At 42.8% G+C, this 12,817-nt stretch overlaps 1 protein-coding gene across 2 annotated transcripts in view; it reads right to left on the bottom strand.

Annotated features, from left to right (window-relative positions):
• Positions 1-12,817, bottom strand: part of CEP63 (centrosomal protein 63) — a 129,798-nt gene that overhangs the window by 17,298 nt on the left and 99,683 nt on the right. For both annotated transcript variants that reach the window (XR_008547113.2, XR_010155797.1), the window contains exon 13: positions 164-347. The gene's annotated coding sequence lies outside the window, so the exon portion shown is untranslated. The remainder of the gene's footprint in view (positions 1-163; positions 348-12,817) is intronic.

Raw genomic sequence — 12,817 nt, 5'->3', positions numbered from 1 at the left:
TGTGTTTCATCAAAATAATAAGCACCTTCGATGATGCATGTCACTCGCTGGACCCCACACTGGCTGCCTCGGCCTACTTCACTACTGGGTGAGGGTATGCAGGGTGGCTCTTCGTACCACAGCCAGGCGGGGGACTCAATGGAGTGCAGAGGTGGAGCCCTACCTGCAGGTAAACAAGCTCCATCTTCAAGCCAGACTCTCCACATCCATGGCTTCCAGCTTATTTCCCTCCTGTCCTCCTGCACCAACAGCAGCACAGATCATATGTTCAGGTGGACCAGTTGTATTCCCAGGAGAACAGATGCTGAGACACAGTAGGAATGTAAACAGTGTGCTGGAGGCAATACCTGTGGAAGGTAAAAGGGAGGGGGGAAGCAGGATGAGGCAGAGAGAAGCTCAGACAATGGTGCAAGTCTGACCAAGTCCCAGCCAACCCAACAGGAAGTTCCAAAACAAAGATTTGTATTAGAAGAGTCTGGAGCTGTACAGAAATGGCCAGGCCCTAGAGAAACCATCATGCTCAGCCACTTGCTGGGGCTGCCTGGCAAGAGCTTGGCCTCAGTTCAAAAGCTCAGGCAGACCTTGAAGGTGCTAACACCTGGAGTCTCTCCGCGACCTGCACTCCTTGCAGAGAATCAGCAACTTCTTCCAGAAGGGAGACCTGTGCAGCACACACAAGTTAACTTGCCTATGCTATGGAGGGTTCAGGAAAGACTGGGTGAGGGTTCTGTGTGTGCAGTCAGCATACCCAAAGCCATCTGGGATCCAGCAATCACTGAAAAGTCTTCACAAGATGGTTTGTGGAAGGGACAGGGGACCCTACATAGGAGAAATATGTACTCCAAGGGCCCACTTTCAAGGTGTTGTGGACTAATTTGATGAAAGGCAGCTTCTTTCTTATTTCTCCTTCTCTCCCTCTTGCCCCTGCCATCCAGGGAAGCCTCAACACAACAGCCAAGAGGATCGCTCCATGCTGCACTCTTACTTAAAACCGACTAATGGTTCCCCATTGCTCAGGGATGAGACTAGACCCCCATTCTGGCCTCACACTGCTTTCTCCACTTTGTCTCCCATCACTCTCCCTGAGAGCCCCTTAGAATCATCAACCATGTGACACCAGGCAGTCCATGTACCTCCCACCAGCGTGCTTTATACGTGCTGTCCCTTCTAGCCAGGATGGCTTTTCCTGCCTGAGGAAGCCCTGCCTGGCCTTCGTGGATCAGGCCAGCCCACTACTCTGTCAGACCTTCCTAGTCCTCCCACTGCCCAAGCCATGGGGAATTATCTGCCTATCTTCCATGTTCATGTCACACTTTGTTGCTCATCTGTTAACCCAGAACCTTCTACAAGATTCTGGGATTCAGGAAGTACTTGGAGTTTCTGCCCCTAGGATGTGAATTCCTTGAATATATATGCTTTGGTTCTGCTCCTCAGCACACAGTAGGTGTTTGGTAAACGCTTGGCAAGTGTTTCACTGGGAAAACTAAGAGAGACTAGGAAAACAGGGCCAGGAAAGTACTATTGCCTAGCAGTCCATAACCATCCACTGAGCATTTGTCAAAGCATGTTCCCATTTCACCAGGTCTAGCCCTTGTGTTTTTGCCCAACTCTGTATGCCACATCCTGGACATTGAGGAGGGGAACCCAAGATTCTCTCAGAGGAGGGCCACATCCCGGGGAGGGCTGGGAATGTGCGGTGAAGTAACCACCCTGGAGGAGGCTGAGGATGCCGCTAACAGTGGTCTTCAAAGGAAGAGGCCCTTTACCAAGTCCAATATCTAAAAGAGGACACATACTGACTACTTGGAAGATAGAACAAGTCCTGAAAGTAGGACTTGGTCTTGACTAGAGAAGGATGGCCACCCTGCCTGTAAAGGTGGGTAGCAGAGGGTTGTCAGGCATTCTTTGGCTGTGAACAGTTTTAATGGAATTTTCTTTCCTTTATCTAGATTTGTTCCTGCTCCAAATTTTCCCCATGGCCCTGTTTGAAGATTATATAACCTAAGCTTGATGCTTCTGTTTAACCCAGAGTGACATAAAAATTTAGCTGAGGGCACCTGCTGATCCCATTCCCACCCACCCACCCAGAGACCAACAAACAAACCTTTCCACGGGAAAGCTTCTAAAGCCCCAGAAGAACCTGTTTTCTCGGGAAAGAGCTGCAAAATGGCAAATATAGCTATTTAGGATCTAAAGGCATTAACATTTTCTACAGCAAAGCCTGAGTATGTGGGGCTGTCTTGAAGACCGTTGATATATTGGAAAGTAATGCTCCAGGGAACACTCAAACTCGTGGTTTCTTTGAGCACAGTTGTCCTCAAGGCTGATCCTCTGAAGAGGAGCCCCTGCAGGATGAAGTATAAAAAAGACAAAGCACCACAAAGTGGTATCCAGTGGTATCCAGTGTATCCAGTGGCAAAGCCAAGCCATGAAGGATTGAGAATGAGAAGGCCACCTAGACAGGGCCCACCAAGAGATTCCCTCTCTCCAATTAAACCAGCACTCTAGATGTTTAGTCATCATTGCCAAGGGTACTGGGTTTAGACAGATTCTGAGGCCACATCTGGGTTCAGTAGGAAAGAGTGTCATGACTAGCTAGTGATCCATAGACAATGGATTGAAGGGTGAGGTGTGCCATGTATTTGCCAATCCCAGCTTAAAGGTAGCTAAATCAGGGCTCAGACCAAAATAATGAAGGAGACTGTTTAGTCCGTTCTCACACTGCTAATAAAGACATACCCGAGACTGGGTAATTTATAAAGGAAAAAGATTTAATTGACTCACAGTTCAGCATGGCTGGGGAGGCCTCAGGAAACTTAACAATCATGTCAGAAGGGGAAGAAAACACATACTTCTTCTCATGGCGGCAGCAAGGAAAAGTGCTGAGCAAAAGGGGGAAACACCCCTTATAAAATCATCAGATCTTGTGAGAACTCACTCACTATCACAAGAACAGCATGAGGGTAACCACCCCCATGATTAAATTACCTCCCACTTGGTCCCTCCCATGACACGTGGAGATTATGGAAACTACAATTCAAGATGACATTTGGTTGGGGACACAGCCAAACCATATCAGAGGCTATTCAGACCAGTGGGGAGCACTGGCTTCCCATTAAGCTAGCCCATGGACTGACAACCAGTCAGCTTTCAAACCAAAGGTCCCAGGATGTGCTGGGGGCCTCCTGACCTCACCTGAGCTCCAGGAGGATTCCACCCAACATGCATGCCACCCAGCTCAGAGGACACAAATGCGCACAGGCATATCAACTCTAGGGAGAAGGAGCCCAGGCTGAGTGTGTTTGCTCTTTTATCTCCGTGATTAAACAGTGCCTTGCATTTAGAATAAGTGATCAGTAAATTTTTGAAGTGAACATTGCCTTGTCATTTCAAAAACAAAATGATAGATCTCTGGGTTGTTTACATGGCTGTTGACCAAAACAGCTGTTGAGTTACAACATCCTAAATAGTCATTTCCTTCTTTTGCTCAACTAGGAAAGCATATGCACAGCAGTGTACTCCTTTGCCCCTGTGGGAAATGTATATTTACAAGAGAAGAAAAATTGCCACCTGGCTGGGAGTGCTCATGGTGTTTGCCTCTGGGAAACAATCAGTGCATGGGCAACCAATCGATGGGAGGAGTGCTGTTCTTCTCGGGGGAATCCACCCGCCCTGAGCATGTGCCGAGATTGCTTTGTTTCTATCAGGGGGAATGGCTGACTGCCTCTGTGACACAACGAATCAGCCATCATTTCGCCCTGGCTGTGCAGGGACCAAGGCAGTGACGTCCCCCTTTATGGTGGCAGGGGCAGCTATGGAGAGGCTGGTGGCATGAGGGCAGAGGGGCAGCCACAACTGTGAGTACACAAGAACAGCTGGGCTGCATGACTGATGAAGTGCAGATATTAGGAGTGGGGAGCCCCTGGCAGCTCCCATCTGGGTAAAGGATGGTGGTGAGGAAAAATGAGGAAGCGTTTATTTAAAACAAAATGACGGTGGGATTACAGATTTCCTAGTGAACACTTTGCTCATATTTATATTTGTATTTGAATGTATGTGAACACCAAGGAGATCTGGACATTAACATCCACCATTTTATTCTATTTAAAAAGTTAAATGAAGCCAAGATACTGGCAGCACTTGAAGGCTGTCCCCTCCTCCTATGCCCTTTGGGATAGCCCCACCCTAGGGACTGGGCAAGTGTGGGCACCATGAACCTTTTGGCATTCATTTCATGAGTATCAGATCCCCTTCTCCATCTCCCAGGAGCAACACAGTGGAGAGGACACGTTAACCTGATTGTGGGAGGACATCCACTCTGGCAGTAAAAGCTTCACTTGACATTTTTAAAGCTCAACAAGAGTGTTAAAGTCTATCTTTAAAAGAAGTGAATGGGCTTCCTCTGGAAAGATGGCCTCTTAGCCACTGGTCCCCTGTTAGACTGAAATCTGTCTTGTGTGGTCAGGAGCCGTTAATGTATGATTGAAGCCTCGAGTTTTCCTCTATACACATTGATTTCACTTGGAGAAGCCCTGTGGACCCCTCCTCCTCCTCAGTGTTGGCAGTCATGAGCCTGGGGAAGCCTGTGGCTCAGCCCCTGTTTGACAGCAGGTAGGAGAGTGTGCCAGCTAAGAGCACACACCTGGAGCTGACCGCCTGATTCCTAACCCCAGTTCTGCCAGCTCCCAGCTGATTTGTGCAAGTTACTGAACCTCCCTGTTTTTGTTTCCTCATCAGTAAAATAGGGATACTCATAGCACCTACTGTGTACACTTCTTATGGGGATTACATAAGCTAACATATGGTACAATGACTAGAAAAGTCCCGGGCACATAGTAAGTACTCAGTAATTATTGGCTACCATCACGATACATCAGTCATCATCAGCATAATGAGGATGACACTGATGTATTGTTCCCTAAGGAATACAAAAGTCTCAAGCCCCTCATAAAGTTGTGGCAATCACTGATTTCAATGCAGAAATCCCATATCCAAGATGCAATCACCCAGTCTTTCCTAGAATCCTTCCAGGGACCAGGACCTCTCCACTCCATGAGGCAGCTGTCCATTACTGAACACCTATGTTAAGGCCTTACCTATACAAAACTGCCTTAAATTAGGGCAGCTGAGCCAATCCACCCACTGGGCTCAGTGAGTTGTCTATTATATGATGGGACAACCATGTAGTGGGAGCCCTGAATCACCAGTACAAAGCCTGGCTCTAGTCTGAGGGTTCCGGGGACTAGGTAGGAGCAACTGCAGTATACTCAGACACAGAAGGGAGCCAAAAGAGCAGATGAAAAGAAAAAGAAAACCTCCCACTCGAGAGAGCTGTAAATCAACATACGAAATCACATGAAGAAAATTAATAGTTAAAAAAATTAATGAATTGTTTTCAAAAATACAATCTGCATACTGAATGGTGAGACCACCTCAAACCCTGTTGTTACTTAACTCCCCAAACCTGGCTGTCTGACTTTTGTCCTCAAAGCAAAAACTGGAGGGTATCACCGAGAAAACAGATCAACCTAACAAAAAAGGCCTACAGGTACCATCTGTAATCACCACCCCAGTGAAAAGACCAGCACCCCATTTACCCATCTTTGGGAAGCCAGTCAGTCAATTCCTCCATACACACACACACACACACACACACACACACACACGTTTGCAGATGGCATTTGTGGTTGTTTGAAAAAATGTCCATGAATTCTTTGGTGCTCCTACATTCAAAAGGAAGAGCCTAATTCCCATCCTTTTATGTGCAGGCCATACTTAGTGACTCTCTTCTGACAAATAGAATGTCGCAGAAATGATGGTGTGTGACACTCAAAACTAGGATATAAAAGGCATTATAGCCTCCTCCTTATTCTCTCCAGATCACTTGCTCTCAGCAAAGCCAGCTGCTAGTTGTAAAGATGCTCGAGCAGCCTCTGGAGAGGCCCACATTTTGAGGAACTGAGTCCTCCTGCCAACAGCCATGTGAGTGAGCTATCTTGGAAGCAGCTCCTGTGAGGATTTTGCAGCCCTGGCCAGCTTCTTGACTGGAACCTCATGAAAGACCCAGAGCCAGAACCACCCACTTTAGCCATTCCTAAATTCCTGACCCTGAAAAATTGTAAGGTCACAGAAAACTTATTATTTGAAGCTGCTAAATCTGGGGGTAATTTGTTACACAGCCGTAGATAGCTAATAGAGCATTTTAGTATCTCAGTCTGGTTTTATTTTATTTTATTTTTTGGGGGGACAGGGTCTGGCTCTGGCTCTGTTGCCCAAGCTAAAGTGTAGTGGCATGATCTCAGCTCACTGCAACCTCTGCCTCCCAGGCTTAAGCCACCTTCCCACCTCAGCCTCCCAAGTAGCTGGAACTACAGGCATGTACCACCACACCCGACCAATTTTTTTTGTTTTTTTGTTGTTTTTGTTTGTTTGTTTTGTAGAGATGGTGTCTCACTTTGTTGCCCAGGCTGGTCTTGAACTCCTGAGCTCAAGCACTCCACCCACCTCGGCCTCCCAAAGTGCTGGGATTACAGGCATGAGCCATTGTGCCTGTCCTGTATCTCAATATTAAAAAGGACTTTGAGAGGACTTCCAAAGATCCCCAGACCTGAGGAAAATGTCTGACCTACAGGAGCTCCACAAAGAGAATGATAACAACAGTAAACACTGTCACCATGCCTAGCTTGCGCCAGAATCTGCTGAGGATTAAATTATTAAAGACATAATTCAATGAATTTCCTAGGATTGTGGGACACTCACAGAGCAGTGAATGAAAACAGATCCACTCTAAGGCTTGTGATTATGAATTTCAGATCACTAGAGACAAACAGGTCTTCCAGAGAAGAAATAAAGCAAGTCACTTGCAACAGATGAGGAATCAGAATGACTTCACACTAGCAATGCTGGAAGTGAGGAAACAGTGGTGACATACCTTCAACATTCTGCAGAATAATTTCCTACCTACAGTTCTATCCTCAGTTAAAATCTCAATCAAGGGTGACAGTAGAATAAGAACATTTAGAAACATTCACGGTCTCAGAGAAAATCTGCCTCTCATGAGCCATCTCTCTGGTGGAGTGCTCCACCCAGTGAGGGACAGAGACCAAGAAAGAGGTCTGCTTGGAACCAGGAAGCTCCTTCACAAAGAAGAGACAAAGGGAATTCCTAAGAGGATAGTAATGGGATGTGTCTGGAGAACAGCTGTGCAGTGAGCAGGATGAACACAGTCCAGACAGGAGCAGGGCAGACCTGTCCAGGAGGTATGTCATAGGGAAAAATAAAATGGGACTGATAAAGTGGTTACCTGATGTAGCTGACTTTATTGAGGGAACTGTATAGTGCCATCAAGGACTTTAGAGGACCATTTGGTGAAAGGTATGCAGAAAACTAAGCAAATGCTAGCTCCATGAGGAAAAGTTCTACAAAGAAAGTAAATGTAATTGTAGTGTACTGTATGTTGACATTTACACGGCCATAATAATGTAAATGCCAAGTATTGATGTGTTGTTAGGCACTGTGTTTGGACGTCTGAGAGCCATTCCAGCCCCATTCTTCCTTCCCATCTTCCACTCTAGAGTGAGCAAATTCCCGCTTTCTCTTAGTAATGCTTGGTAGATTTTTGTGGAGTCTTGAACATCTTTTATTAGATATGTTTCTGGGTATTTGCAGGTATATTTTTGATAATGTGGTAAATGGTATAAATTTTTAAGTTAATTTTCTAATTGCTTATTTCTAATGAGTAGAAATAGAACTCTTGTCATGCATTGACCTAGTATCCAATTATCTTACTAAATTTACTAATTAATTCTAATCATTTATAGGGAGGTCCTTTTGGATTTTCTACACACAGAATCATGTTGCCTGTGAATAATTATTTTTTTCAACTTCTGTTTTAGGTTAAGGGGTATATGTACAGGTTTGTTATGTAGGTAAATTGAGTGTCATGGTGGTTTGGTGTACAGATTATTTTGTCACCCAGGTGATAAGCATAGTACCCAATAGGTATTTCGATCCTCACCCTCCTCCCACCCTCCATCCTCAAGTAGGCCCCAGTGTCTGTTGTTCCCTTCTTTGTGCTCAATCTTTAGCTTCCACATATAGGTGATAACATGTGATATTTGGTTTTCTGTTCCTATGTTAGTTCACTTAGGATAATAGCCTCCAGCTCCATCCATGTTTCTGAAAAGACATGATTTGATGCTTTTTTATGGCTTCATAGTATTCCATGGTGTATATGTACCACATTTTCTTTATTCAGTCTACCACTGATGAGTATTTAGGTTGATTCCATGCCTTTGCTATTGTGAATAGTGCTATAATGAACATACGCATGCATGTGTCTTTATGGTAGAAAAGTTAATATCCCTTTGGGGAGATACCCAACAATGAGATTGCTGGGTCGAATGGTATTTCTGTTTTAAGTTCTTTGAGAAATCATCAAATTGCTTTCCATAATGGCTGAAATAATTTATATTCCCACCAGCAGTGTATAAGCATTCCCTTTCCTCCACACCCTTGCCAATATCTCGGTTTTTTTTTTTTTTTTTGACATTTTAATAATAGCCATTCTGACTGGTATGAGGTGATGAATAAGTAATTTTTCTTCTCTGTCATTCTACCTTTTATTTCTTTTCCTGATCTGATTGTGCTGGGTAGAAGTTATGATGGTAGTAGGTATTATTTTCTTGTTCCCAATCTCAGGGAGAAAGTGCTCAATATTTCACTATTCCAGATGATGTTAAACAAAACTTGCATGCTTGGAATAAACTCAGCTTGGTCATAATAGATTATTCTTTTTATATATCACTTCTTATATATCATTTGATATGGTCATAATTTGTTTAGGGCTTTAACATCCATATTCATAAGAGAGTCTATACTTGTCTTTTTTTGAAATGTCCTTGTCAGATTTGGTTTCAAGGTTATGCTGGTCTTATAAAATGAGAAGAGAATTATTTCCCCTTTTGTCATTCTCTGAAAGAGTTTGTTGTATAGGCTTACTTCTTCCTTAAATATTTGGAAACATTCACTGATGAAGCCATCTGAGCCTGATACTTTTGTTGTAGGAAGTTTTTCAATTAAGGATCAGTTTTAAAATTATTTATGACTCTTCAGATTTTCTAATTCTTCTTGTGTCCATTTTGTATGATGAGTTTTTAAAAGAATGTATCCATTGTGTTTAAATGTTTACAGCTGTTGGCAAGGAGTTATTGATGCCTTTTTGTTACTGTCTGTAAGATCTGCACTTGTTTGCTTTTTATTATTTTTATTCCTGATATTTGTAATTTGTATCTTTACATTTTTTTCTTGATAAATCTAGTCAGAGGTTCAATCAATCTTATTAGTCTTTTTAAAGAACTAACTTTTGATTTTGTTGTTTTCTCTATTGTACATTCATTTTCTAATTCATTAATTGCTACTCCTTATGTCTTCCTTCCATTTTCTTGATGTTTAGTTTGCTCTTTCTTACCTTTTTAAAATAAGTATTGAAATCATTTACTTTCTCAATGCTTTTCTTTTTTAAAATATAAATTTAAAGCTACCAGTTTCCCTGCAAGCACAACTTCAATTGCACACCAAGAGTGTAGTCATTTCATGATCATTCAGTTCAAAATATTCTCTACTTTCAATTGTGATTTATTTCTTTCACCCAAGTGTATTTACAAGTGTATTGCCTAATTTCCGAACACTTAGATATTTTTTTAAAATACCATCTAAAATGTATTTCTAGTTTAATTCTACTCAGTCAAGGATTATATTATTTTAATCATTTGAATTTGTTGAGCATTTGTGTCTCAACATATGTTTAATATTAGTTTTATTTTCATTTATTTATTTATTTATTTTTGAGATAGAGTCTTGTTCTGTCACCCAGCCTGGAGTGCAGCCGCGCTATCTCAGCTCACTGCAACCTCTATCCCCCTCAAGTGATTCTCCTGCCTCAGCCTCCTGAGTAGCTGGGATTACAGGTACGTGCCACCACACCCGGCTGATTTCTGTATTTTTAGTAGAGACAGGGTTTTGCCATGTTGGTCAGGCTGGTCTCGAACTCCTGGCCTCAAATGATCGCCCACATCGGCCTCCCAAAGTGCTGGAATTACAGACGTCATCACCATGCTCAGCCAATATTAGTTTTACTTGTATTTGAAGAGGGACATATTCTGACATTTTGGGGTGGAATCTTCTTCATATGTCCATTAATTCAAGTTTGTTAATCTTGTTTCTCAAATCTCTTACATCTTTACTTAGGTTTACTGAGAGAGATGTATTAAAAACATCCATTTCCTTTTTTTTTTATAGGGGGTCCATTCCAAGATGGCCAAATAGGAACAGCTCCAGTCTGTAGCTCCCAGCATGATCGATGGAGAAGACAGGTGATTTCTGCATTTCCAGGTGAGCTCCAAAGAGAGCAGTGGTTCTCCCAGCATGGTGTTTGAGCTCTGAGAACAGACAGACTGCCTCCTCAAGTGGGTTCCTGACCGCTGTGTAGCCTAACAGAGAGACACCTCCCAGTAGGGGCCGACAGACACCTCATACAGGCAGGTGCCCCTCTGGGATGAAGCTTCCGGGGGAAGGATCAGGCAGCAATATTTGCTGTTCTGCAGCCTCCGCTGGTGATACCCAGGCAAACAGCATCTGGAGTGGACCTCCAGCAAACTCCAACAGACCTGCAGCTGAGAGACCTGACTGTTAGAACGAAAACTAATAAACAGGAAGGAATAACATCAACATCAACAAAAAGGACATCCACACCAAAACCCCATCTGTAGGTCACCAACATCAAAGACCAAAGGTAGATAAAACCACAAAGATGGGGAGAAACCAGAGCAGAAAAGCTGAAAATTCTAAAAACTAGAGCACCTCTTCTCCTCCAAAGGATCAGAGCTCCTCGCCAGCAACGGAACAAAACTGGACAGAGAATGGCTTTGACGAGTTGACAGAAGTAGGCTTCAGAAGGTCAGTAATAACAGACTTCTCTGAGCGAAAGAAGCATGTTCTAACCCATCGCAAGGAAGCTAAAAACCTTGAAAAAAGGTTAGACAAATGGCTAACAAGAATAAACAGCATAGAGAAGACATTAAATGACCTGATGGAGCTGAAAACCATGGCACGAGAACTTCGTGATGCATGCACAACCTTCAATAGCCAATTCGATCAAGTGGAAGAAAGGATATCAGTGATTGAAGATCAAATTAATGAAATAAAGCAAGAAGATAAGATTAGAGAAAAAAGAGTAAAAAGAAACAAACAAAGCCTACAAGAAATATGGGACTATGTGAAAAGACCAAATCTATGTTTGATTGGTGTACCTGAAAGTGACGAGGAGAATGGAACCAAGTTGGAAAACACTCTTCAGGATATTATACAGGAGAATTTCCCCAACCTAGCAAGGCAGGCCAACATTCAAATTCAGGAAATACAGAGAACACCACAGAGATACTCCTCGAGAAGAGCAACCCCAAGACCAATAATTGTCAGATTCACCAAGGTTGAAATGAAGGAAAAAATGTCAAAGGCAGCCAAAGAGAAAAGTTGGGTTACCACAAAGGGAAGCCCATCAGACTAACAGCGGATCTCTCAGCAAAAACTCTACAAGCCAGAAGAGAGTGGGGCCAATATTCAACATTCTTAAAGAAAACAATTTCCAACCCAGAATTTCATTTCCAGCCAAACTAAGCTTCATAAGTGAAGGAGAAATAAAATCCTTTACAGACAAGCAAATGCTGAGAGATTTTGTCACCACCAGGCCTGCCTTACAAGAGCTCCTGAAGGAAGCACTAAACATGGAAAGGAACAACTGGTACCAGCCACTGCAAAAACATGCCAAATTGTAAAGACCATCGATGCTATGAAGAAACTGCATCAATTAACGGGCAAAATTACCAGCTAACATTATAATGACAGGATCAAATTCACACATAACAATATTAACCTTAAGTGTAAATGGGCTAAATGCCCCAATTAAAAGTCACAGACTGGAAAATTAGATAAAGAGTCAAGACCCATCAGTGTGCTGTATTCAGGAGATCCATCTCACATGCAGAGACACACATAGGCTCAAAATAAAGGGATGGAGGAAGATCTACTAAGCAAATAGAAAGCAAAAAAAAAAGCAGGAGTTGCAATCCTAGTCTCTGATAAGACAGACTTTAAGGCAACAAAGATCTAAAGAGACAAAGAAGGCCATTACATAATGGTAAAGGGATCAATTCAACAAGAAGAGCTAACTAACTATCCTAAATATATATGCACCCAATACAGGAGCACCCAGATTCATAAAGCAAGTCCTTAGAGACCTACAAAGAGACTTAGACTCCCACACAATAATAATGGGAGACTTTAACACCCTTCTGTCAATATTGGACAGATCAACGAGACAGAAGGTTAACAAGGATATCCAGGACTTGAACTCAGCTCTGCACCAAGCAGACCTAATAGACATCTACAGAACTCTCCACTCCAAATCAACAGAATATACATTCTTCTCAGCACCACATTGCACTTATTCTAAAATTGACCACATAATTGGAAGTAAAGCACTCCTCAGCAAATGTAAGAGAATAGAAATCACAACAAACTATCTCTCAGACTACAATGCAATCAAATTAGAACTCAGGATTAAGGAACTCACTCAACTACATGGAAACAACTACATGGAAACTGAACAACTTGCTCCTGAATGACTAGTGGGTAAATGACAAAATGAAGGCAGAAATAAAGATGTTCTTTGAAACCAATGAGAACAAAGACACAACATACCAGAATCTCTGGGACACATTCAAAGCAGTGTGTAGAGGGAAATTTATAGCACTAAATG

Source organism: Pan troglodytes, chromosome 2 (assembly GCF_028858775.2).
Source record: "Pan troglodytes isolate AG18354 chromosome 2, NHGRI_mPanTro3-v2.0_pri, whole genome shotgun sequence".
In the NCBI taxonomy this organism is placed as follows: Eukaryota; Metazoa; Chordata; class Mammalia; order Primates; family Hominidae; genus Pan; species Pan troglodytes.
This window is presented reverse-complemented; position numbering and strand designations above follow the sequence as displayed.